Source organism: Pantherophis guttatus, chromosome 1, assembly GCF_059756535.1.
Source record: "Pantherophis guttatus breed Tessera chromosome 1, ASM5975653v1, whole genome shotgun sequence".
Lineage (NCBI taxonomy): Eukaryota > Metazoa > Chordata > Lepidosauria > Squamata > Colubridae > Pantherophis > Pantherophis guttatus.
The window spans coordinates 187074650-187098983 of NC_142063.1; the positions used below are offsets into that span (position 1 = coordinate 187074650).

General features: G+C 38.9%; 1 protein-coding gene across 4 annotated transcripts in view; it reads left to right on the forward strand.

Annotated features, from left to right (window-relative positions):
* The first annotated feature begins 1131 nt into the window (after positions 1-1131).
* The window catches only part of EVA1A (eva-1 homolog A, regulator of programmed cell death), a 35306-nt gene continuing 12103 nt past the window's right edge, over positions 1132-24334 (forward strand). Inside the window, exon 1 of one of the 4 annotated variants that reach the window (XM_034426822.2) lies at positions 1132-1665. The gene's annotated coding sequence lies outside the window, so the exon portion shown is untranslated. Of the gene's footprint in view, positions 1666-2741; positions 2934-9323; positions 9423-24334 lie in introns of those variants that run through there. The other 3 variants (XR_015731214.1, XM_034426824.3, XM_034426823.2) reach the window with 3 other exon arrangements.

Genomic DNA, 24334 nt, shown 5'->3' on the forward strand with positions numbered 1-24334 from the left:
AACCAAAAGGGAAATTCACAGTATAGTAGCTCCTGTATGACTATAGAATTGATGGCCCTAGGGCCCACCTCCTGGCTCTCACAAGGTTTTGAAGGTTCTTGCTGTGAAGGTCAGTCTTAAGGCCATCATACCATCATGAAAAACTTTCTTTTTTCAGCAAGCCTTGACTATACACCGCCTTGAGTCCTACGGGAGAAAGGCGGTATAGAAATATAATAAATAAATAAATAAATAAGTAAGTAAGTAAGTAAGTAAGTAAGTAAGTAAGTAAGTAAGCAAGCCGGGTTGGCTTAATATATTTTTAAAATATTTTTAATTGGTTTGTTATTTTAAATTGGGGCCAAATTAATATATATCTTTTTAATTGTTTTTAATGCTTGTATTGTATGGTTTTGTGTTTTTTGTTTTTGTTTTGTTTTGTTTTTTTATCTGGCTGTACACTGCCCTGAGTCCCTCGGGAGAAGGTGCGGTATATAAATTCGAAATAAATAAATAAATAAAAAATACCAGACTGGGCTGGCCCTAGCTCTTGTAGGGTTCAACATCTGGGAGAAAGACCTATGTTTAGAAGGATACCCTCTGCCCTGCCATTAATGTATTTCCTACCTCCTTGCTGCCACTTGGTGGCTAATAGCCCTAAGCATGTTTATTTTATTTTATTGTCATTGCACATGGTACAATGAAATTAAATGCCGTCTTCAGTGTACATTACAACTATAAAAATAAAAACACAAACATACATCCTTTACATTCTATGTAATTGAAATTGTGGCACTTCAAAGATGGTGACATGTGGAAGATAGCAAGCAGGCCATCTGTAGAATGCAAGGCTACTTCTAAACAGATGGCTCCCAGACTACCACTGCTGGACAGACAGATATTGCAGCCATTTGGCCTTGGCATCATGTGTGCATTTGTGTTTGAAGAAAATAATATGGAAATGGTGGGGAAAATGCATAGGAGGGTCACAAAGTGAAAAATACCTTATTCGGTTCCTCAACCCCCACCCCCTGTCCCCCAGGAAAATTCTGTGAGACAAGAGAATTGTACAGTACAATAAAATCCTTTGTGCAATCAGTTTCATGCTGACTGTAAAGAGTGTTTTTCTTTTCAAGACCATTGGTGAGTGCTAACACACCAACATTCTTTCTGTGTCAGCACCATCTCATGTATATTTTGTTGGGAGGAGAAGCAGTGAAAGGCAGGGGGAAAGAGTTGAAGGAAAGGAGAGAAGGCCTTTTTTTGCTCCAGCTCCACTCAAATATTTTTACGTTTTAGAAAACCTCTGTGTCTGGGTAGAGAGGCCAGTGAATCAATTAGCATTAATTCAGCTGGTATCAATTTGCTCTAGGCTGTATGATTTTTTGGGGGGGAAAAGTACTTCACCTAGGAAGTCTGCTGCTCAGAGAACATTGAGTGCCATTGTCTTCTTGGAATCTTCTTGGAAAACAGGTGTAGCATTTGTGGAGTATTTGTTAGTGGCTACAGCCCTTTGTTTCCCACTTTGCAAAACCAGCTACTGTAATTGGCTGCACAGCTCTCCCTCCGGCCAACACAGCAGAGACAGGCGGAATTGCTTATGTTGTACAGAGCCAACTTCAATGAATCTCTGGCTGGCCCAAGTTATGTTTTTGGTAAGCTCTCGTCCATCTTGAGGATTGGAAGGTAAGATCTGGACCTTCAGCTATGGGCATTATGGGGGGTTTTCCTCTGACCTGCAGTTTAGTAAGAGGTCGCTTTCATTTCATTTGTTTTTAAAAGTCTCCTTGAAGGTACTGTGAGGAATGAAATTGCAAGGGAAATGAACAGAGTTTGCAGGCAAAGGGAAGGGAAATGTTACTCTTTTAGGTGCAGCAAATACAGAAAGAAAAGGAAGTCTAGAGGAAGGTCAGAGGTTTCCTTAATTATGGCTGAAGTTTCTTTTTCTTCTTTGTAGACTTTGGCCTTGACTTTCTTGAAGTCTCTCTTGTTTTGCCTTACTATAAAATGGTCCCTTTGGATGATTGCATCCCACCTCTGTTTTCAGCAGCAGGTAGTTTCTTTCAGGCTTACTAATTATTACATTTTTGATTAGGATTTTTTCTCCTTGGGTAATAGAACATTTTGAAAAAAAATAAAATCTCCCCAAAGCATTATTTTTTCCACATGACAGCTGGTAAGTTAAACCTTGCTGAAATCCAGATTGTCAGACTAAATTAATTTGAGAGAGTTCTGTTTTTTGACCCAAATAGCTGAATTTGTTAGCAGCATATTATCATTCCTTCCTTTAGCAGAGTTTAGCCTGTTTCATCAGTCATTTCTCCAGGGGTCTGAGCTAAGAGCTTCTTTGAAATAAACAGGATCTTTTTCAAGATGAATTTGTCTTTTAGGTGAGCTAGTTCCTAAGTAATACAACAGCAAAAGCCAGGACTGGTTCATACTGTAGGAGTAGATCCCCAGGAAATTAATACATACATGAGGAAGTCACAGAGCCCTACCCTTGTGCCCTGTGGCAGTGGCCTAAGCACCAGTTCCAGAGGGGGAAACATTTTCTTGGCCAACCCTCTTCAGCCAGCATGGGAAGTTAGTATGTTTTCACAAAGTTCCTTCATCTATGGAGGAGCCTGATTTGGAACTCTGCTGGTACTTTGTAAGCCAATAGGCAGATGAGTTCTCTTCCCCCAGAGAGGGAGTGGTCTCGCATTTGCTGATTATAGCTGAATAAAGGGATGGCTAAGAGGAGCAAATGTTTGCAGGCAGTTGCTGAGGAGGAGCTGTTTGTAAAGTGAAATGAACCCTTTTAATGACATCTGAACAAGACTTCTCTTCCACCCACCCCCTTTCTCTGCTCAGTTACCTCTTCCCTCACCTCATTTCTGTACATGTTTGTCTGCGGAGAGTAATTGCATAAAAAAGATATATGGCACCAAGCTGTCTCTACCTAAAGCTTTAAGGTAATGTGATTGGGAGAAGGGGGAGGGGGGAAGGTCTTCAGATTTATGGCAGTGAACCTAATTCTCTTGTGTTTTTACTACTCATGGGATAGCAATTTGTATTATGATTGCAAGATGTCTACAAAACTCTATAAAGGATAGGTGCAGGGACTAGAGCATGTTGAAGTATAACAAATAAGTCAAGAAAGGATTATGGTTTGTTCAGTTATCACCAAAGTCACAGGAAAGGCAATAAAGCAGAAACAGAGATAGTAGATATTTAAACACCTAATATAAAACCTTCGAGGCTGGGGTGTCTGAAAGGGGTCTTGGGGCTTTTATTGCTTGGTCATGGATGCCATCTTGTCTCTTTTGACTACCATTACCCCCTCCTCAGGTTTTATTAATCTCCTTTAACCTTGTACCTAAAATAATTTATTAGCAGGCAGCACTGACTGGAATACACCAGCAATACTGTATATTAATTGAACAAAGTGAATATCCCTTCTCTAGAAAGCCTGCAGTTTTTGCCAAAAAGCTTTGGCAAAACCTTTTCCTGGGATTGGAAGCAAGAGCTGCCAGTTAAAGAACTGCATCTCTCCTCTTTCCCACCTGGGAGGCTTTTTTTTTTCCTCCCATGAAGGCACCAAGAAGAAATGTATCCATTGTTGTTACCCCTGCAGCCTTTTCAATCCGAGACTGGTAAAAACAAAAAAAAATCTTCTGAAAATTTCAGATTTTGGCTTCTTCAGAGGCATCTTGCATTGAACCAAACAGCCCACTTTGGGAATCCTCCCAATCTAATGCATATAATATTATTACAGGATAGTTTGAATTGGGTAAATTTCCAGATTGCAAAATAAATTATTTGCCATTGCAGTATTGACATCAGGACCGAGCAACTAATGCAGATGAATCTCCCCAGTTTGAGACAGTAAGGCAGTGTAGCTTGCCTTAGGCTGCTCTGAGCTCCTCCATGGTGATGAGGTCTAGAATATTTTTTTTTCTCATATTATGAGCATCAAGTTACAGCAATCAAATAAATGGCCAGTGTTGGGAAAATAAACTTGCTTTGGTCTCCCTCAGATTCATTCTGAGTAGCCACAGAACAGTTCTTCATAGCATTTTTTTGTTTTTGTTTTTGTTTTGTTTAATTCTTTGAGAGTTTGATAAACTAACACTAAACAAAAGGCAGCCTGTTGAGTGCTTTGGCTTAGGATGAACTAAGTTCAGAATTCTATTATTTTTATCCTTTGCACAAGGGAAAATCCTAGTAAGCCTCATCTTTCTTTGCATTTCTATCAAGTGGAAAAGCCACTTTATTAGGAAGTTGGAGTCAGGATATATTTTTTCTGCTTTCTGTCAAGAGTCTAGCAGTTTTTGAGTTGCAATGGTTTGTTATGGGGTTGGACAGTATATTATGAAAGGGTGAGTGACTGTAATTTCCATAATTTCTGCTTCTGACAGAATATTGGTTTTGTAACAATTTGTGCAAGCAACAAATATTTTTCTTTCCCCCCAAATATCTCTGTTCTCTAAGACCACCCCTGATCTAGTAATGACTGAAGATTTCATAAAACCAGTTTGGGATTCAGTTTTAGGCACAGCTTTGTTTGTTTGTTGTTTTTTTTTAATTTGATTTATATGCCGCCCTTCTCCGGAGACTCAGGGCGGCTTACAATGCGTTAAGCAATAGCCTTCATTCTTTTGTATATTTTATACAAAGTCAGCTTATTGCCCCCACAAACTGGGTCCTCATTTCACCTACCTTAGAAAGGATGGAAGGCTGAGTCAACCTTGAGCCTTGGAGAGATTCGAACCAGCAGAAATTGCAGGCAGCTGTGTTAATAAGAGGGTGCACTAAACCACTGTACTATCAAGGGCCTAGAAGGTCCATGTTTTTTTTCTTTTTTCTACTTTGGATTTGATCAAGACTTTGGAATGCTGTCTTACAGAGAAATCTGTTTTCTCCTGCTGAACTCTACAATATATACTAATGTAACCTGCCATATACAATCCCTGGTTACCACCGTATCTGGGTTGCAAAAGCATGGATGTTCACCAGAGGGTTATAGAGAGCTAAATTTGTTTCTCTTTGTTTCCATGAAGGGTTTGTCTGATTTTTGCAACCAAATTATGATAGCTCTGTTCGGATGAGTGTGATTGCATGGCTTAGCCTGTTATATATAATGCTCTAGTAATCTTATATATATTATTAGAGTATTAGAAATTGCATTATATGTTTCTGTGTTTGCTCTCCCTTTTCATATATGTAATTATATTAAAAATCTGTTTATATTTAAATTCTGTCTCCTATGAACAGCATATCTTTAGAAAGAAGCATCACAAAGCTGCTTCAATTACTGTATGTAAAATATTCAAATTGAAGCAAAAAGCAAGAGAAAGCAAAACAGTGCTGAGAAGCTTGGAGCCTTCTGAAGAGGCAGATTTATGCTCCATGTTATAATAGATTAGAGGCTGCTGAACTGATCTGGCAGATTCAGTCATGCCCATCAGAGCCTCTTGCCCTGGTTTGACTGCTTTATGGAGACAGAGCCTTATTAGCTATAAGGGTTTCCTAGCCTGGCAGACTATTCCTGAAAATAATTCTCTTCTGCCTCTCCTTCAAGAAAAAACATTACAACAGCCTTTTGTTTCATCTCAAAGTAATTTTTGCTGATTAGTGACATGTAGCAACTGAAAATAGTTACTGACTAATTTATATGATTTTAGAAACAAGTGATTGCTTTCTGTATTAATAGATACACCAATAAAAAAGAGGGGTTTCTCCAGCATCAACATCATGCATCAGCCTCCCATTAAACAACATCTAACAGTCTGAAATGCACACATGCACATAAACACAGTCTAGTATATTTAGAAATGCACTTATATTGTTTAAGAAATAACAACTACCCAACCCATTTTAAACTGGTCTAACATATTGTGCAAACCCACATTATCTATTCATTGGAGGGATTGGCATAATATAGTACTTAGATTAAAATGGAGTAAGGTCAGTATGATTCCAAATACATGGAAGGAGCAGTGATATAAGGAAGATATGTTAACTTGGTTAAATAATAATAATTATTATCTCTTTTATTCATTAAACATCAAACTCAGTCAACTGAACATTTAAAAATCTGTCACAAATACGATTGACTGGTGCTAATGGTTGATACGGGTTGCTGCCAGGGTCCTAGGTATCAACCAAGTATCTTCTTAAAATATATGATGTTTCAAGTAGCACAGTTTTTTGCAGTTCCGCTGGTGTTATTGCAGGAAGTTGCAATTTCTTGATGTGTTTTGTAAAATTCTTGAACATGGTACCAAGTGCCCCAATGACAATGAGTGTCACTGTTACATGTTTCATCCATAACCATGTAGTTTCGATGGCCAGGTTGCGATATTTTGTTGTTGTTGTTGTTGTTGTTAATGCAAGGAATATTGTTGTAAACACTTTGATTATTATTTCCTAAAATGATTTATACCCAGACAACACACTGTTCAATTGAAATTGGAATTTTTGTATGTTATAAAACAAAATAAAAACTTAGAACCACAACAAAAAAAGAATGTTTGGGGAATTCAGCCGTTCTCTTAGATTTGGCTTACTGTATGTGAACAGGATCATCAGGATATGTTTGTCTGGGTTAGCCTATTATGTAAACAACATTTTGCCATCTTAAATTAGGCTTAAAGTATTATATTTGAACCTTTGTTCATTGTTTTACATATAATGCCTGATACATAATTCTTGCACTACTCTGATCACTCTGCTATATTTACATCTATAGTAGAAAACAAAATACATATCATTGCCAAGTGTTTATGTATGAACCAAAATTGAAAATTTATTCCACAGTTATGATTGCAAATATAAACATGGCTATGAAGATTCCAAGAACGTAATCTCACCCCAGGGTGTTTTATTATCTCTTTCTCAGTTCTCCAGCTTTCATGCTATTTTAAAAGGAGATCCATTTTTATTATAGACATGTGAAGAATATATGTGCACTATTCTGTCAAATTATTCAGTAAATGGTAAACATGGTTATATTTTTTTTTCATTTTTTCCTGCCATTGCAAATACAATGTAAAAGGTGATAGGATGACTGACAAACATTAATGTTACAAAATATATATTACATAACATTATTTGGAGCATATTGTACTCCTGCTACTAGATTTTAGCAAATGTCTAAGGAAGCACACAGTGTAGGACAGGGGTGTCAAACTTGTGGCCGGATGTGTCATGCGCTGGCCACCCTCACCTCCATTTTAGCGAAGGGGAAAAAAGTCACGATACGTCATGTGACGACAACATGATAACACATGTTTGACACCCCTGATCTAGGATAATCATGCCGAAAAGCGACAGATCTTGCTGAACTCAGTAGTCAGAAGCCATGTCCCATAAAAACAGTCATGAAAGATGCTCAAGTTGTAGTTCAACAACTACTGGAGAACTACACATTCCCTCCATCTGGTATATGTGACAATTAGCAATAGCACTTAGACTTATGCCATCCTATAGTCACCGTGCTTTACATCACTCTCTGGGTGGTTTACAATGTCAGCGTATTGCCCCTAACAATCTGGATCCTCATTTTATCGACCTTGGAAGGATGGAAAGCTGAATCAACTTTGAGCTGGTCAGGATCGAACTGCTGGCAGTCAACAGACTAAGCTTGCATTACTCCATTTAATTATTGTGCCACTGGAGCTCTTAAATGTGAACTTAGCAGTAGCTTTTTTTTTTGGCAAATGTACTCAATGACCCATTTATGCAAATTATTTAACACACACATAAGAATGAAAAAACTGATCATACTGGAAATTCACTTCTAAACAGCACTGGAGAATATAATTAGTTCAATGAGCATGCTTGTAGGCAATAGCAATAGGGTAGCAATTATTTTACAGAGAGGAGAGTCGTGTGGTTAGCAATCCCACCTCTGGCTCATAGACAGAAATATGACGTCTAACCTCAGGCATTAAAAACAGATGTAGGAAGAACAGTTTTCTGCTTTGGTAAGAAGGTATGTATGCATACACACAATGCAATAACAGTGATTGGGTGAGTTTGTGGATCAATGTGAAAAAGAGAGACCAAGAAAATGTGGCCAAAAGGATCTTTATCCAGCTTTGATTGATATGCAAATTATAGCTCTACCTGGATGTGGAGAAATTGGCAATAGTAACTTATACCTCTACCCCTGTGTGGTTAGGTTACTACAGTGTGCTGAATATGGAGCTGCTTTTGAAGATGACTGGTATGGACTGGTTAGACATCATCATTGCAGAATTATTTTTATGGTGGCTGTGTTGGTTACCAGTGGGCTTCCAGGCTCAGTTTAATGCTTTAGAGATTAATGGGAACAAGGATGGCATTGTTTAATTTATTTGTTATTATTTCATTGCTGTGATTATATTTTGAAACTGCTCTTGAGATTCTTGTATACTGAGATGGAATGGTATTAAACTATAAATTAAATACATAAATAATTGTTTATGTATTTTGTATCTACTGTTGCAATGTGCAGTGTTTTTTTTTATAGGATGCTTCTGAGACCTGATATTGTAAATAGTATATCAGAGAAGAGACCCAGTTTAGGGTAGTAAGAAACCAGGAGACTGAGTTCTAATCCTGCCTTAGACAGGAAGTCAGATGGCTGATTTTGAGCTAGTCACTTTCTCTTAGCTCTAGAAAGGAGGCAAAAGCTAACCACTTCTGAAAAACCTTGTCAAGATAAGGGCAAAGTCTACTCCATGCCAGGAATCAAGGCTGAATTAAAGACACATATACATCCCAACAAATCTGGAAGAAGAAAGACATATTTCTGGCATTAAATAGCATGTTTCCTAATGGCAAATGTAGCCTACTGCTAATAGCCTCTCTCTTTAAAGCCAACTGCAAAGAAGCCCATTCAGGGCATAGAAAGGGAGAGCAACTATGTGTGTATGAGCAGGAAGATGAGTGTAGTAAGAAGCAGCAGGAACAGCAGCCCTGTTTTTCAGACATGCATTCTCTATTTTGCTCACTATGTTTTGGGTACCAATTAAAATATTTATTGGCTATAAATCTAGTACATCCAAGGGACGTAAAGAAGAGCTAAATTAGTTTTGGTCAGAACAACAACAGGCCCATGCAGCAACCATACTGCTTCTAGTCATAATAAAGCTTTGAAGGTATTATTATTGTATATATTATTAACCAAAAAGGAAGAAAGAATGTGCAATGGCAAGTTGCAGATGGCCCTTGTGTGCCTGCCTCTTAGGTGCTCTTGTACTTTGTGGGATGGGAAGGGCGAAGAAGCAGAGGTGCCCCATTTCTCTTAACAGTTTGCATGGTAGAACTTGGCACCATTAGCAGACTCAGAGCAGGACTCAACATGTTCATGGAGCGTAATGACGAACACAGTCAAGGGGGAATGAGGTTTAAAAAGGAAAGAGCATCCAGGCAGTTTCTGAGACCTGCTGAATCTGTCCCTGGAGCTTCTTCCGGTAAGCTTTTTTTGTAATTAAGTTTTCTTCTGCCTCATTTATGCTGTGCTGAAATACTATCTCTTCTGTTTATCTCTTCTCCTCCCCCTCAAGAACTAAGATGAAATAATACTTGCATACCTGTTTATAAACCACTGAACTTAAACTTTATGAGTTTAATGTTTAATTTCTGCCTGCAGCTCCAACTGTACTGTCAGTAAAGGTGGCAATCAGACTGTCTTCCTTCATTTTCTATGTCTCTTGGATACTTTGTGTGTCAAACCTGGCAGGTTTTTTAACCCAAAGGTTAAAATATAGCGGTATCTTTTAGTGTTTAGTCCAGAGTGTTTTTTTTCTTGTACTTTTTCTATCTTCAGCACATAACTATGTATTAAAACAGCAATGTCTTCAGCAGGAGAGCACAAATAACTTTTGCTCAAAGATCTGTGGAAACAGTTTTGTTGGCCTCACCTGGATCTACAGAATTAAATGCTAATCTGAATCGGTGTGTGTGTGTGTGTGTGTGGTTCTACTTACCTTTACTACCGGTTCGCAGCGGGGGGGGGGCGCTTGCTTGCTTGCTTCGCTCACATGCTCTTCTGCGCATGTGCAGAAGCTTCTACACATGTGCAGAAGCATTTTGATGATGTCGGGGTCGGTGGGCGGAGCCTCCTGCCGGTTTTACTACCAGTTCTATAGAATCAGTGCGAACCAGGGGCAACCCACCACTGATCTGAATCCAGGACCTTATTTACACTTTTCTACAGTCATTTAGCAGAGAAAGCAATAAGAGGACCCCATTGCTGTATATACTTACTGCTCTCTTGCTTCTGAACCTGGATTAACTGTATTTGGCTAAGGTTTGTTGGTTGTTTTTGTGGGGCAGGTAATGCTCCATTTTGTTATGGTTTACTTGTGTGTTGCTTTATTTCATAAACATAAGGTATTTGGTTGGCAAGACCAAAACAGTTAACACTGTTCTGGTAACATTCACAGTTCTCAACTGGTAGGTTTTGGAGAGAAGATAGTCTTAAAGGGAGGAAACTGAAGTTATAGAGATTCTGAAAGTTTGCATGAAGCACTTTTATATTTGGAATACGGTAAAATCTTGTTTTAACAGCATAGCTTGGTTATTCAAGAAAAGCAGTTGAAGTGAAGAGTAAGATTATATAAATGAGACTATATAATTTGATACATAAAATATAAATAAAGACGTGTGTGTGTGTGTGTGTGTTTGTGTGTGTGTGATTTGTGTAAGGATGCCTTTTTGTTCAATTGGCATCATTTGCCTTGTTTGGGTAATGATACTATTATGCAAAGAACAGAAAACACAACAGAGAGTTTGGCCCACTGAATGCAATGTCTATTGTGTTGAAGTCCAATAAAATGAGACTTAACTGTGTGGCTATGCTGTCTTGCCGCATGAAAATGAGTACTGCATAAAACTCACGAAGAACACAGCAGGACACACAATATTTTGCACTGATGTGAAATAAATTAATCAAAAACAGTACAGTATTTGCTGACATTATTTACATCTATGTCCCACTGGCAAAAAATCAGAGTGGATAAAGCCAAATTACCTCTTCATATTCCAATTTCATAAAATTGGTGCACCTGGTGGTGATTTCTTCAACTCTGTGGGATAAATTGGACTGGGAGGTAGTTACTGGCTGAAAATCACTCAGTAAACTTCTGTGAGGGACCAAGAATCCTTAGAATTTCTCCCAAATTATTGTTCTTGCCAATGACAAAGTAGGACTATTGAATGGGGTCTTCAGATTTATTTATTTTATTTTATTTTATTGAATTTCTATACCGCCCTACTCCCGAAGGACTCAGGGCGGTGCACAGCCATGAAATAAAACACATAGATATACAAAATTTAAAATCGAATAAAATGAATTAAATAAATTTGGCTGAATTAATACCCATAATTTAAAAAACCCATAATTTTAAAATACATTAAAATTTTAAAATTTACACTTAAAAGGGAGAAGATTTAGGCGAGGCCAGCTTGATGAAATAAAAGCGTCTTCAACTCGCGGCGGAAGGTGCGCAGATCCGGAATCCTCCGTATCTCTGGGGGGAGCTCATTCCAGATCGTCGGTGCCCCCACAGAGAAGGCTCTCCCAACCTAGGGGCCGACAGCCGACATTGTTTGGCCGACGGCACCTGGAGGAGCCCCTCTCTGTGGGAGCATACTGGTCGGTGGGAGGCTGTTGATGGTAGTAGGCGGTCCCGTAAGTAACCAGATCCAGTAACCAGATGAATAATCCATGGGAATGTTGGCCCCCTGCACACACACACCAGTTTTTAAAATGTAAATAATTTTGAAGAGCATTGCATCAAACACTTTGATTCTTCCAGCTGCATTGCCTCAGCTTCTTTGTAATGTAATTTGGTTGGAAACTAGTTCTGATGGCTGTAAAGATTTCTTGATGTTAATAAAAAAACTACTTTCTATCTAGTTTTATTATTTTTAATTGCTCATGCTATATTTTAGTAGAGCTTCCCCAAGAATTTGTGTTATATAGATGTGATCCTGGCAAGTAAAATGCACTATAGGAAGCCTAGCATGGAGCCTATCTTTGAATGTATAAACTGCCCATCTCCAATGGACTATTAAGCAGCATTAAGATGGAGAAGGTCCAGGAGCCATTTTCTCAACCTTCCACTACTCTCCTCTTGCTTCCCCCATCCCAGACATCCTGATGCTGCACTCATGAGTTATTATTGCAGTCCTGCAGCTGCTATCCAAGCGCCATCATCTTTCATCTGGCCCAGAGCCATCATTGTGGCTCCTTACATCTCCATTTTGGTCTGGTAGTTGAAAATATTCATTATTCAATAATTAGTAGGCTGTTTCACCCTGGGAAGAGAAATACCAATATTTGGAGTAAAAACAGAATTATATGAGCATTTGAAGAAAAAAGTGTTTCTTTTTTGCAAATTCCCTTGCCTAGAAATATTCCTGGCCAAAGGAGCAATTCTGCACAGTTAGTGACAATCTGATTCTCTAGTGTGCCTGATGCACTTCTTCCACCACTTTTAGTAGTGCAGTTCAACCATACATAACTGCAGTTGGCATTGCAATTACAGAGCATGGTGACACAAATACTTTTTGACAGATCCAAGTAGAGCATTACAGTTTCTTGAACAGTTTAACTATATAAACCTATTAGGTGGAGGTAAATTATGTAGTTTGTATCCAGCATTGCTCTTAAATTAACTTTTCTAGACTTTTTATAGAATTAAACTATTTGTTTGGCAATAAATACAGATGACAGAGGTCGAGGTTGTTTATGTTGGGGAAAAATAAAGGTCCTCAGATAATCACCTCCAAACAAAAAACAACAAAATGGAAAGAAAAACATTGAAGTTTAATTACATTAAGTGGTACAATTCTCTTCCTGCTTGGTCAGGAATACCCCTGCCCCTTCTCTCTACCAGTGTGTTTATTCACACTCCAGCACAACAAACAGATCTCTTCACCCAGTTTGCCAGCGTGAACTTGCCTGACGTTGCCATCACTAGCAAGTTGGCTTCCTAGCCCTTCCAGAAATTGTTGCTGTTATTATGTGTTGTTTGCAGTTTGATAGGCCTAGTGGGAGGTGACACTGGTAATAATCCTGGAAACAGGGAAGGCGTTTGCAGTAGATGGGTTGCAGTAGTCAATCCAGCTCTGTTGCCAGAACTCTAACAGAGAGGTTTGCTTATAAAAAGTCTTAATAGATTTTTCACCACACCCCTAACAATATGATGTGCCTTCTTTACTTGTTACCGTGCCAAATCACACTGAGATTTTTTTACCCTTTTGTTTTTTTTTCTGTGGTTGATTTTAAGTTTGTGTGTGTGTGTGTGTGTGTGTGTGTGTAAATGGTGTTAAGCAGCTTTTACTACTGTATTTCAGAACTTGCAAGCACAGACATTCCCCAGAAGCTCCATTTGGGCATTTCACACAACTTCACAACCCATTAATACAATTTTTGTAGGTGGAAAAATGCATAAATGGCTGAAATTGCAACCTACCAGATGAATTTTTCTCTTCTATTTCAACACAGGTTGAGAATAGAAGAAATTTGTGCTACGTTTTGTCAAGTAACCCTCCATACTAGGGAAATCTTGGTTCAGATCAAATCAAGTCAAATAGCTTTATTACAGTCTTTGACCAGTTTTACAGTAAAAATGTGAAATATTTTGATACAACAATTCACTGTTGGGGGAAAAAAGATAACACACAATAAAATGACATATCTTATTAAAAGGGTTGATTCAGATCTACTTAGCCATGAAGTTGATACTAAAGTTCAGTTACCTTTTCTCCACACAGCCTGTCTCCCAATATATTAATGAAAATATAATATAATGGATGTCCAAGGTACTGTACTTTGACTCGGTTGGAAGAACTAAAAAACTGAATAAATTCATACATAAATCTACATGAGTAAATACATATAGTAAGAGGTGTTGATTCTTAATTTAATTTGTTTTAATTTATTTCAAAAATATATTTTTGGAAAGCACTAAATTATTATTCAGGGAGGTGCATTTCAGCAGTACAGAAATTGTTTGTGGCTTTTTAAAAAAAAGTTTCTATTTTTAGTGACATCTCTATTCACATCACCATGCTTGCGTGGATTACATCCACGTGTGGATTAAATCCAGACAACCACAAGATGGCAACAGAGAGTTGAAGTTTGTTGTGTCATTTGGAGGATTTTGAGCCCAGATTTAATAAATGCACTGATATCATATTAATGTGATCTCTATTAATATTATGAGCACAAGAAGTGTAAAATAATCTGGCTAAGAAACTGGCCTGGAGCACGTTTATTGCAATGCAAAAGTTTGAGATTTTTTGATTGTGTGCTTTTCTTTGCAAAAGCTCCATGCTGGATGCTGATCTTGTCTTATGCTGTTTAGCTCCTCCCACTCTGCTCTGCTTGAGACAAGAAGGAACAAAAACTCCTTGGAGGAAGAGGAGGGGAGGGGAGCCAAAACGCAGGAGAGGAGACAACCAGACAAAGCTGTTGTAGGAAGTTAGCACCCACCCCTTTCCTGGAAGAGTGAAATATTTTAGGAAATATTAAAAAGGCAGAATATTATATTTCCCTGGATAAGAAATGGAGAAGCATATTTTACAGACAAAGCAGCTCCCACCTTCCTGCCCCCCACCCTTTGTCAATGGGCCATTAAGGCTTGGGCCAGTCTATTCTACATAACAAAGATCTACCTCCTTCAGGCAGAGCCATAGTAGGAATTGCCAAAGATCCAACAAAGATAGGATTAGCCCTCTACACAATAGCAGCAGAAACTCACCACATGTGACCTGGGAAGCACATGTGACCATCAGCCAGCAAGGCTAGCTAAAACCCCCACCCCCTGGGAGTCTGACAACCAATCAGAGTACTCTTTCTGGGCCCCAGGAAGTTCAAAGCCAGAGAGAGCATAAAAACCCGTGGACTCGCTGTATTCCTCCCCTTTTTTCTGTTCAGGAACTCAAGCCATGTGATCCTGTCCACCATTAAACCATCTTTCCAAGCAGCCTCCATGTTTCCAGTGTCTGTTTCCCCACTTGGAGCAGAACCTAGAAGGAGATTTCTTCCAACACTGTGATTTAATTTTGTGGAAAACCATACCGAAGCAAGGGCAGGTCTGCAGAAGTAATAGGCTCTGCTGGCCCTGTGGTCCTTAATATTGAAAAAGGATACGAGTCAAAAGGGCACTCTCACAAATGAAAAGCTGCCTTTTTCTCCGGGGAGTTAAGAGAGTTGCAGCCATGATGGAAGCTGTGGACAGGGAGGCAAGAGCAGGGACCGATTTACTTCTAAATGGAGGAAACTAAATCCCACCTAAACTAGGGCCAGCACCTGCAGATAGCAGTGGGCAGTTGTGAGTTACTTTGCATGTGCTCAGAAGAAACTCGGCTCTCCTATGGAAGGACTCAAGACTGGAATTAAAACAAGACTGATTCTAAGCAAAAAAAAATTCTACTGTGCAGGTCAAATAATGAAAAGGTGGCCTCTAGATAGAAGAAAAATGTCTAAGGAGAAGAGTAATGTTAAAGAATGCAGGTTTTGTCATGGATTGTTTTTAGCATATTTTTTAATGTGTTACTCTTAATTCTGCTTAAGAATTCTTTGGTTTGCATCATTTACTCTTTGGAACCGCTTCTGATTCGTTACTAGATGTTCTTTTTAACAAATTCTTTTTTAATGGAGTGCACTTTTGTTAGAAGAAAAATCCAGGTCCAGTTCCAAACTGGGAATAAAATGGAGGCTGATTGGAAAGGAAAGTTCTGTTTATTGGTGAACAGAACCAACACACGCACAATGTGCAGTTCTGGGACATCTTACAAAATGGAGTTGAGAGTGGATGGGTTTTATACCTTCTGGATCCCTACGGGGTCATGTAGGGGTCATGGCTGGCTCTATAGGCAAATCCTAGATGTTTGTCTGAGCAAATCTTATCTTGCCTAATTGCTTGTGTGGAGTTTCTGTCTGACTCAGTCTTTCTGAATGGATTACCAAATCTGCATTTCTAAAAGCTGGCCTCAGTTTCTGCTTGGAGCAGAGAGACTGATGCTGGTTTCTACCTCCCTTAAGATTTTTTCCCATTTCTCAACAGAAATATTCTATCCTGCCTTTTTAATATTCCCCAAAATATTTCATTCTCTAGGAGGGTGGGTGGGTGCTGACTTTCTACACTATGTAGCACGTATGTGGTTATATTTGTCTTGTGCATGGATTGTCTCACTGCTCATCTGAGACAATCTGGATATAAATACGTTTTCCTCCTCATTTTCTGTTTGTGGTACAGACACTTTTTTGTTTGGAGCTGCTGGGTGGTGAAACACCTCTCTGGTTCATCTAGCAATTTCCCCTACTTTTAAGAGCCTTGGTAGTACAAGGGTTTAAGGCACCCTGTTATTAAGCTGTTTAAGACCAGCTGCCTGCAATTACTGCAGGGTTCGAATCTCGCCAAGGCTCAAGGTTGACTCAGCCTTCCATCCTTTCTAAGGTAGGTGAAATGAGGACCCAGTTTGTGGGGGCAATAAGCTGACTTTGTATAAATATACAAAAGGATGAAGGCTATTGCTGAGCACATTGTAAGCCGCCCTGAGTCTTCGGAGAAGGGCGGCATATAAATCAAATTAAAAAAAAAAAAAAGTATGAAATACTGGTAGCGGAATGTCTGTGACCAAGTTGTTTGAATGAAATGAATTAAGAACTTGGCACACTTTATTTGTACAGGAAATGAAACAATCTCAGTAGTTTAAGCCTGATCAGGACTGTATTGAAGCAGAAAGGAAGTAGCATATGTATCAAGCATATAACTGTAATCTGGAAGAGAAAGTGCTTGGCCAAGAATCAGCCGCATGCGTATAGACCTCCTGGTGATACTCAGTTCCAGCTCCTATCAAGTATAACTGATGAGATGATCTTAGATGCAGCCCAACAGTTTTGGAGACCACACATTGTGACTCAAAAGCTAGTCTTTACTAAACACCATTGCTCTACCTCCTTGCTAGGCTCTGGAAGCAGGGATCTTTATTAGATCTGCACACTGATTAACCTGTAAATGTAAAGTTGTTAAGGACAAATTGACCCTTAGTTTTCACTTTTTTGCTAGATCTTCTATTGCAGTGAAGGCAATCATTAAACTCGGTGCAGACATAGAACAACAGAAAAAAGTAGAACATATAAATGTGCTAATATTTTTTTTATGGGCAATACAACTTTTTATGTTTTTTATGGGCAATACAACTATTAATAAATACTTTATTTTCAGATCAATTAATTCTCAACACTAATTTATGTACCAGAATTTGTGGGCATAAATGGGCTTCACAGAGATTTCTTGTAACCTGATTTTGATATAAAATGTAATACAACATCTCTGTAACATTCTGCTTTATATTTATTCTCATAGGAATAAATCTTAGGGGAAGTTCTTTTAAAAAATAAGATTTTCTGTTTTTTCCTACTCTGTACTACTTGTGTTTTTTCTGCTGCCTATTCTTCCATTTGCATTCAGAAGCTCCTTCCTCCTAGCCATTTACTTCCTCCTTCACAAGAAATTATGGCAAAAAACCATCTGCTTTTTCCATTGATCGCTGGCAGTTCTGCAACTAATTATGAAGTTGCAGAAAGGCTGTACAATGCAGGTCCAGAACTCAAATAATAGAGAATTGACTGACCTTATTTGAACTTTCAAGGGAATCAAAAATATAATGGTTCTTATTATTCAAATTTTGCAGTTCAGGCTCTTACCATGCTGGATTTCCTTTTCCTTTCTCTGGCCATTAAACTATGTTTGTACTACAGGTAGTCCTTGACTTACAACAGTTCATTTAGTGACCATTCAAAGTTGCAACAGGATTGAAAAAAAATGATTTATGACCGTTTTTCACACTTATGACCGTTGCAACATCCCCATAATCATGATCAAAATTCAAATTCTTGGGAACTGACTCACGACAGTTGCAGTATCCTGGGGTCACATGATCACTTATGACCTTCTGACATGCAAATTCAATGGGGAAGCCGGATTCACTTAACAACCATGTTACTAACTTAACAACTTTAGTGATTCACTTTACAACTGTGGCAAGAAAAGTCATAAAATGGGGCAAAACTCACTTAACAAATGTTTCACTTAACAACAAAAATGTTGGGCTTAATTGTGGTCGTAAGTTGAGAACTGTTTCCCAAATAGGGATGTGATGCAGCCTTCATGCACTGGCATCCTGAAATTTTAAATACTATGAAAGTGTTGTGGCTCTGTTACCTGAGCCTACCTCCTCGGCAGGAGAGGACTCCGAGAGTGAAGGAGAGGAGTTGGCAAGGCCTCCCTCTCCAGGACCCTCCTCTCTGGCAATGCCTTCAGTGTCCGCCGAAGGGCAAAAGATAGGGCCGGGGCCAAGCACGTCCACGCAGCCACAGATGGACAGTGATGAGGGTAATGAGTCTTGGCTGGATCCACGCCAGCATCGCAGAGATAAGCGCGCACAACAGAAGAAAAGGCGTGCCCGAGATTAGGCTGAGTCACTGGACCACACCCCACAAGGTATAAAAGGGAGCGTGGTGGCCAGTCAAACCTTGTGACGAACAAAGCTGAAAGCTTCCACGCCATTCTGCATTGCCGGACTTTTGCTATAGACTTTGCTGGATTATCACTGGACTTGATTGACTCTGTAATTATTGAGCTGTTTCTTTTGATGTACCAGAAGTGGGGAGAAGTTATCTCTCCTCTTCGTAAGTAATAAACTCTTGGCAGGCAGCCACTAGGTTGTTGCCAAGTTCCGTTATCATAAGGAAAAGGATTTTGCCGGCTGGTTTGGTCTTTAACTCTTGAACATCTGTTGGTGTGTGTGTGTGTGTGGGACGGGGACAGAACAGAAAGTGAGTCATGGTGTAGTGGTTAAGATGCTGACCTACAACCCAGGAGTTCGTGAGTTCTAGTCCCACCTTAAGCATGAAAGCTGGCTGGGTGACTTTGGGCCAGTCACACCCTCTCAGTCCAAGTCACCTCACAGGGTTGTTGTGGGAAAAATATGAGAAGAAGGAGTATTATATATGTTCACCACCTTAAATTATTAAAGGCAGATTATAAAAAAATCAACCATGCAAAAACCAAAGTGGGTTAAATTCAGTAATTGGCAAGTTACCCACCCCAACATTTCGGAGATCAGTAGCAAATTGAGATTGTAAGGCTGACACAAGGCTTGATTACAACTCTGCAGATTGATCTTCTTGCTTAAACTTATTTGGGAAGACTAATCTCTAGCCCAGCTAATTTGGACAGACAGATACCAGTCTTCTTGGAAGAAAGAAATAATGGATGACCTGTTTCATTGTGGGCTCACCTGCCAGTCTGTATTTGTAATGGAATGTATGAATGACCTTGGGGAAAGAGAGGAGGAGATGCTGCCAAGGAAACAATCAGACAAGGGATGCAGACCCCCTCCCCTCACTTCAGGGTCAGATAAAGATGCTTAGGAAAGACTCGTCCTAATGGATAAAGTTGTTAAAAGTAGAAGCAGGACACTTGTGCCTTCAGACTTACAAGATTCTGTTAATGTGGCCTTACAATAAGGCGTAAATTAGTTCATCTTGTTGTGTTTTTTGTCTGGTTTGCCTTTGAAGGCTGACAAGTGGAGAATTTTAGATCTTGATTTACCAAAATTACAGAACTGACACCTCCCATCTCTTTGAGCTCATGAACCCTCCTTTTACAATTTCTCAATACTTATATCATTTATTAATTCTATCTCATAGGAGGGCATATGAATAGATATTGTAGTATTTCTTCCTAAGAGCATTTATGTATATAGCAATAGCAATAGCACTTAGACTTATATACTACTTCACAGTGCTTTACAGCCCTCTCTAAGCGGTTTACAGAGTCAGCATATTGCCCCCAACAATTTGGGTCCTCATTTTACCCACCTCGGAAGGATGGAAATCTGAGTCAACTTTGAGCCTGGTGAGATTTGAACTGCCAATTTGCAGGCATCTGGCAGTCAGCAAAAGTAGCTTGCAATACTGCACTCCAATCTCTGCACCACTGTGGCTCCTATTTGCTCAAACATTAACATTAAGGTAGTAGCATAGATACTCTTGACATGTCCTATCTATCACTTTTGGAAGACATTTAATATCCCTTTCAATTACAGCTCTTCACACTGCTCTCATATGGCCCCATTTTTAAAAGTCTTTTCAACTGCCTATTTATAAAACATCTTTGATCTCCATCTTCAGTCTAAACGGATGCCAGATCCAGCTATTCAGTCGTTCAGTAAGTAGAACTTCTACCGGTATGCATATTTAAATATACAATACACCAGGACATGAAGCGGCGGTGGCAACCAACTTAGATGATTTAAATGTATTAGATTAATTCTTAGGGGATAAGGCTATCAATGACTATTAGTTATGATAAGTGTATGTTGCTTCCTGTATTAGAGTCAGCATGCCTGTAATATCAGCCACTAGGGAGTAGGAGAAGATTATTAAATTCATGTCTAGCTTATAAATCTCCCATAAGCATTTATTTGGAACCAGCATGTTCCTAATATCCAGATGATTTCGAAATACAATACCCAAGTTTTCACATCTCAGGAATCTTGTTTTTATCAAGGAAGAAGCCAATACATACATTTCTTTGATATTTTTGAGCAGTTCATCCAGGGAGTCTTTGATATTCTTTGTTATGCAGATCCATACAGATCCATGTTGATTATCAAGGGGCATTTGAATTAGTTCTGCAAATAGTTATATTCTCATGTCTGAAATTGTACCCAAAATGTTAACTGATCAATCTTTTTCATTAACAACTATTACTCACATGAATACACAGGTCATAGGCCATTTCTTTTAATGCTATCTTGAAATCAGATTAGGTGAGGAGAAGTATTTTATTCAAGTTTAGCATGTTTGGTGAACTTTGGCTGTCTATAACAGTTTCAGCTTCATTTTTCATCAGTTCTGATACCTACATCTTTCAAATGTAGCTTTTGGAGTGATCATGTATTAGTATAGTACAGTAATAAAAAATGACAAAAATTTATTAACAAATGTCTGAAAAATTGAATCATCGCAACTGGATTTATTTTCTTGTTAGTTGAAGATATTTTGCTGTGTTAATGAAACTAAAGTTTTGTTATTTTGACTGAGAATCCTTATCAACATATTGCTACACACTTTGGGGGAGTTTGAAGTGGGCTGCAGCTTGGGGGTGGGGGAGACCCCTGGACTAGAAGGCCTCTAAGGCCTCCAACCCTGTTATTCTGTTAAACATATTTTAATACTACTTCTGATAATCGTACATGTACCATTCTGGTACCTAGTGTAAGAAGCGGTATCATTCTTGATGCTGAATCTGATATATTCCTGTGTCTTTTGTGCTTTTATGTTCATGGCTGTTACTGGTCCTCCTCTAATAACCTGAAGAACATTCTAGTTCTTTCAACAGGCAGTTTGTGAATGTATTTGTTAGGAATTTGTAACATTCATATTTGCATAGTGAAGCTTTAAAGCAAGAATGCTTAACCTGTTTTGCAGCCAGGGGCTACACTTTTTTTCCTTTTTCAAAAAAAACATTTTGCCCTTCCTGACGCCTACTTGGAGTTTGCGGCAATTCCTGATGAATGTGGTGTGTGTGTGTGTGTGTGTGTGTGTGTATGTATGTATGTAGAAAACTGCATAGACTACCATTGTTTTCCTCATAAAGGTATTATGTAAAAATACATAGAGGGGAAAACTTATCAGAAACTTTTCTAACATTTTGAAAAATAACATTTAGTTCGTGTGTGTGTGTGTGTGTGTGTGTGTGTTTTAACTTCAAAATGTTGGATTCACTTAACTGTCTTATTGTGTCTGTGTTCTTCTAATGTTTGTGGCTGCCTGGTATTTCTACTTCCATTTTTGGCAGGTTATTTGAGCACATATGAGGGGCCTCTCCTGGGTTGCTTGCCAAACCATTAAAGATAATCTGAGTGACTATCATTGGGCAATGCCCCATGCTATGCAGAGTTCTGTTTTCACCATCTACTTTCCTCCTGGACTTCTACATCCCCCTGCACTTCCCCAAATCTGCTCTACATAGTCTCACAGCCTTCTAGAGTAGATTTAGAGAGACTCCATTCTGCTAAAAAAAATTCTTTTTCTGGTAAATGGGTACCACCAATTTTTTTCTAAAATTCTGATGAGGATTACTTACATAATGATACTACTTTCCAGTCTCCAAAAAGCTGATGTGGCAATTGACTTCCAGTTTGGATGCCTATCAAGGAACTTGGTAGATACGTGTTTTATAGCAGCCAAGAAAATACAGCAGAATAAGTGATGAAATTTGTGCCTCTGATTCCTCATCATCTAACACAAACTCATTCTGCCATTCTTAGAAATAATCATAATGAAAAAGATGTTTCAGCATCTGGTATTGTTTATTCATATAAGTGACAGCAAATATGATTTCTTAATCAGGAATGCCTGTGATAGATAAATTATCACCATGACCCCAAAATAATACAAGAATTTCAGTGGATTAATATATATGATCACATAATATTGTTTTTACTTGTGAACCAAAGAACATTCTTTTCCTGGGATTTATTTATTTAATTCAATACGCAATCACCCTTTATTCAGAAAGGTAATGTGTTTCTTTCCCTTTTCATGCTCCAAATGATACTGCAAAATGGTTCTGTTTAAGAACATCTATGCTTGATCCAAGGTCACAGAGCGAATATCATGATTGTGTAGTGATTGTATCTCTTAGCATTGGCAATCCTAGGGTGATGGAGTGCAGAGTGGCCAAAAGGGCAGAGTTGGGGGGGGGTATTGGTGAGTGGGAGGATTTGAAATGAATGAAGGCAAATATGTACAAGTCCCAGGATAATGATACAAGATCATTATTTCAAGGGAGTTGAAATGCCCTTATGGTTGTGGGCAGGCTACCAAGTGCACAAATTTTGATCACATACCATGGTGCATTGCAATACCCATAACTTCAGGGATTGAGTGTAACTGAGTAATGTCAAATGGCTGCCAAACAAATGGTCATTATCCCAGGACTACCTGTATTCAAATGAGTTTCTACCACTATCTGGGAATGTCTAGTGGAGAGGCCACTTTTGGTACTAGTCCCTAGAACTGGAATTTATTACACCAGGAAATGCATCTAAAATGTTTGTTGTTGGATTTTAAACAATAATGCAAGATGCTTCTAAATGAGTATTTGACTTGAGCAGCAACCAATTAACCTAAACAATATTTGTCTTATGTTCACGTTTGTTCTTTAATGCTTCTTTTTATAGGTTATGCCATCAATTTGTTTTGATTAACTAGTTCTTATTAATAGTTATTAATTGTGCTAATTTGTTTGCACTGTAAGAGGTATTGGAACTGACTTGAGAAATGGACATCAGGGTGAAAATAATCTAATAATAAATAATGCCAAATGGTGCTTCCTAAGAACTGGAAATACTAACTCTTCCCCTGTTAGCTCCAGATAGAATTACAATTTGGGGATGCATTTCACTGTTTCATCTCTATAATGTTGATATATTCTATTTTCAGTGGGGGCCCTCCTCTTTACTGCCACCATCTGTATACTACTAAAACTCTTGTCATGCCCTTTAACTGGGCGAAATGATGTATCACTGTGTCCAAAATCCAGGACTTGTGACTCCCGAGGGAATGAAATTGGGAAAGATGTGGTTGCTTCAGTGCTATTGGCTGCCACTATGTTTGCAGGCTGCTGTTGTGGTCATGTGATTTTCATTTTCAGCATTCCATAACAGTTTCCCAGCCAGTTTTACAATCCCTCACTCTTTCCTGCCCCACTGAAGCAATCACTTATCTGCCTGTTAGAAAGGGAATGGAAGGAAAGGAAGGAAGGGAAGGAAGGAAGGGAAGGGAAGGAGGGAGGGAGGAAGGGAGGAAGGGAGGAGGAGGAAGGAATCTCTGCACATCATTCCTGGCCCATGTCACTCCTCTGTGTCCTTCCCTGACCTCTGCTGCCCTATCACATGCCTCTCCAGACCCACACTTCAACCCCACATGCCCTCCTTGAACAGTGTCAGATAGAAGTCTCGTGCCTTTTCTGATCTGCAAGGCACCTCTTTTGTACCCCCATTCACTGTCCCCAAACTGCGTCCCTCCCACACCTTTCTCGACCTATGTGGCATCTCTTGGGCACCCCCACATATCATTTCCAATTTGCATCCCTACGGGCTATCGCTGATCTGCACAGCACTTCTTACACACTCCAAAGAACCACCAGATACCCTTCCTAAACAGGGTATTGCATTGTGATGTTTGCAATACAGCCTGCCTTTTACAAAAATTGCATATGACAATGTAATGCAACTATGAAAAGATGGAGCTTATGTGGTGATGTCAAGATGCATATTTGGTCATTTT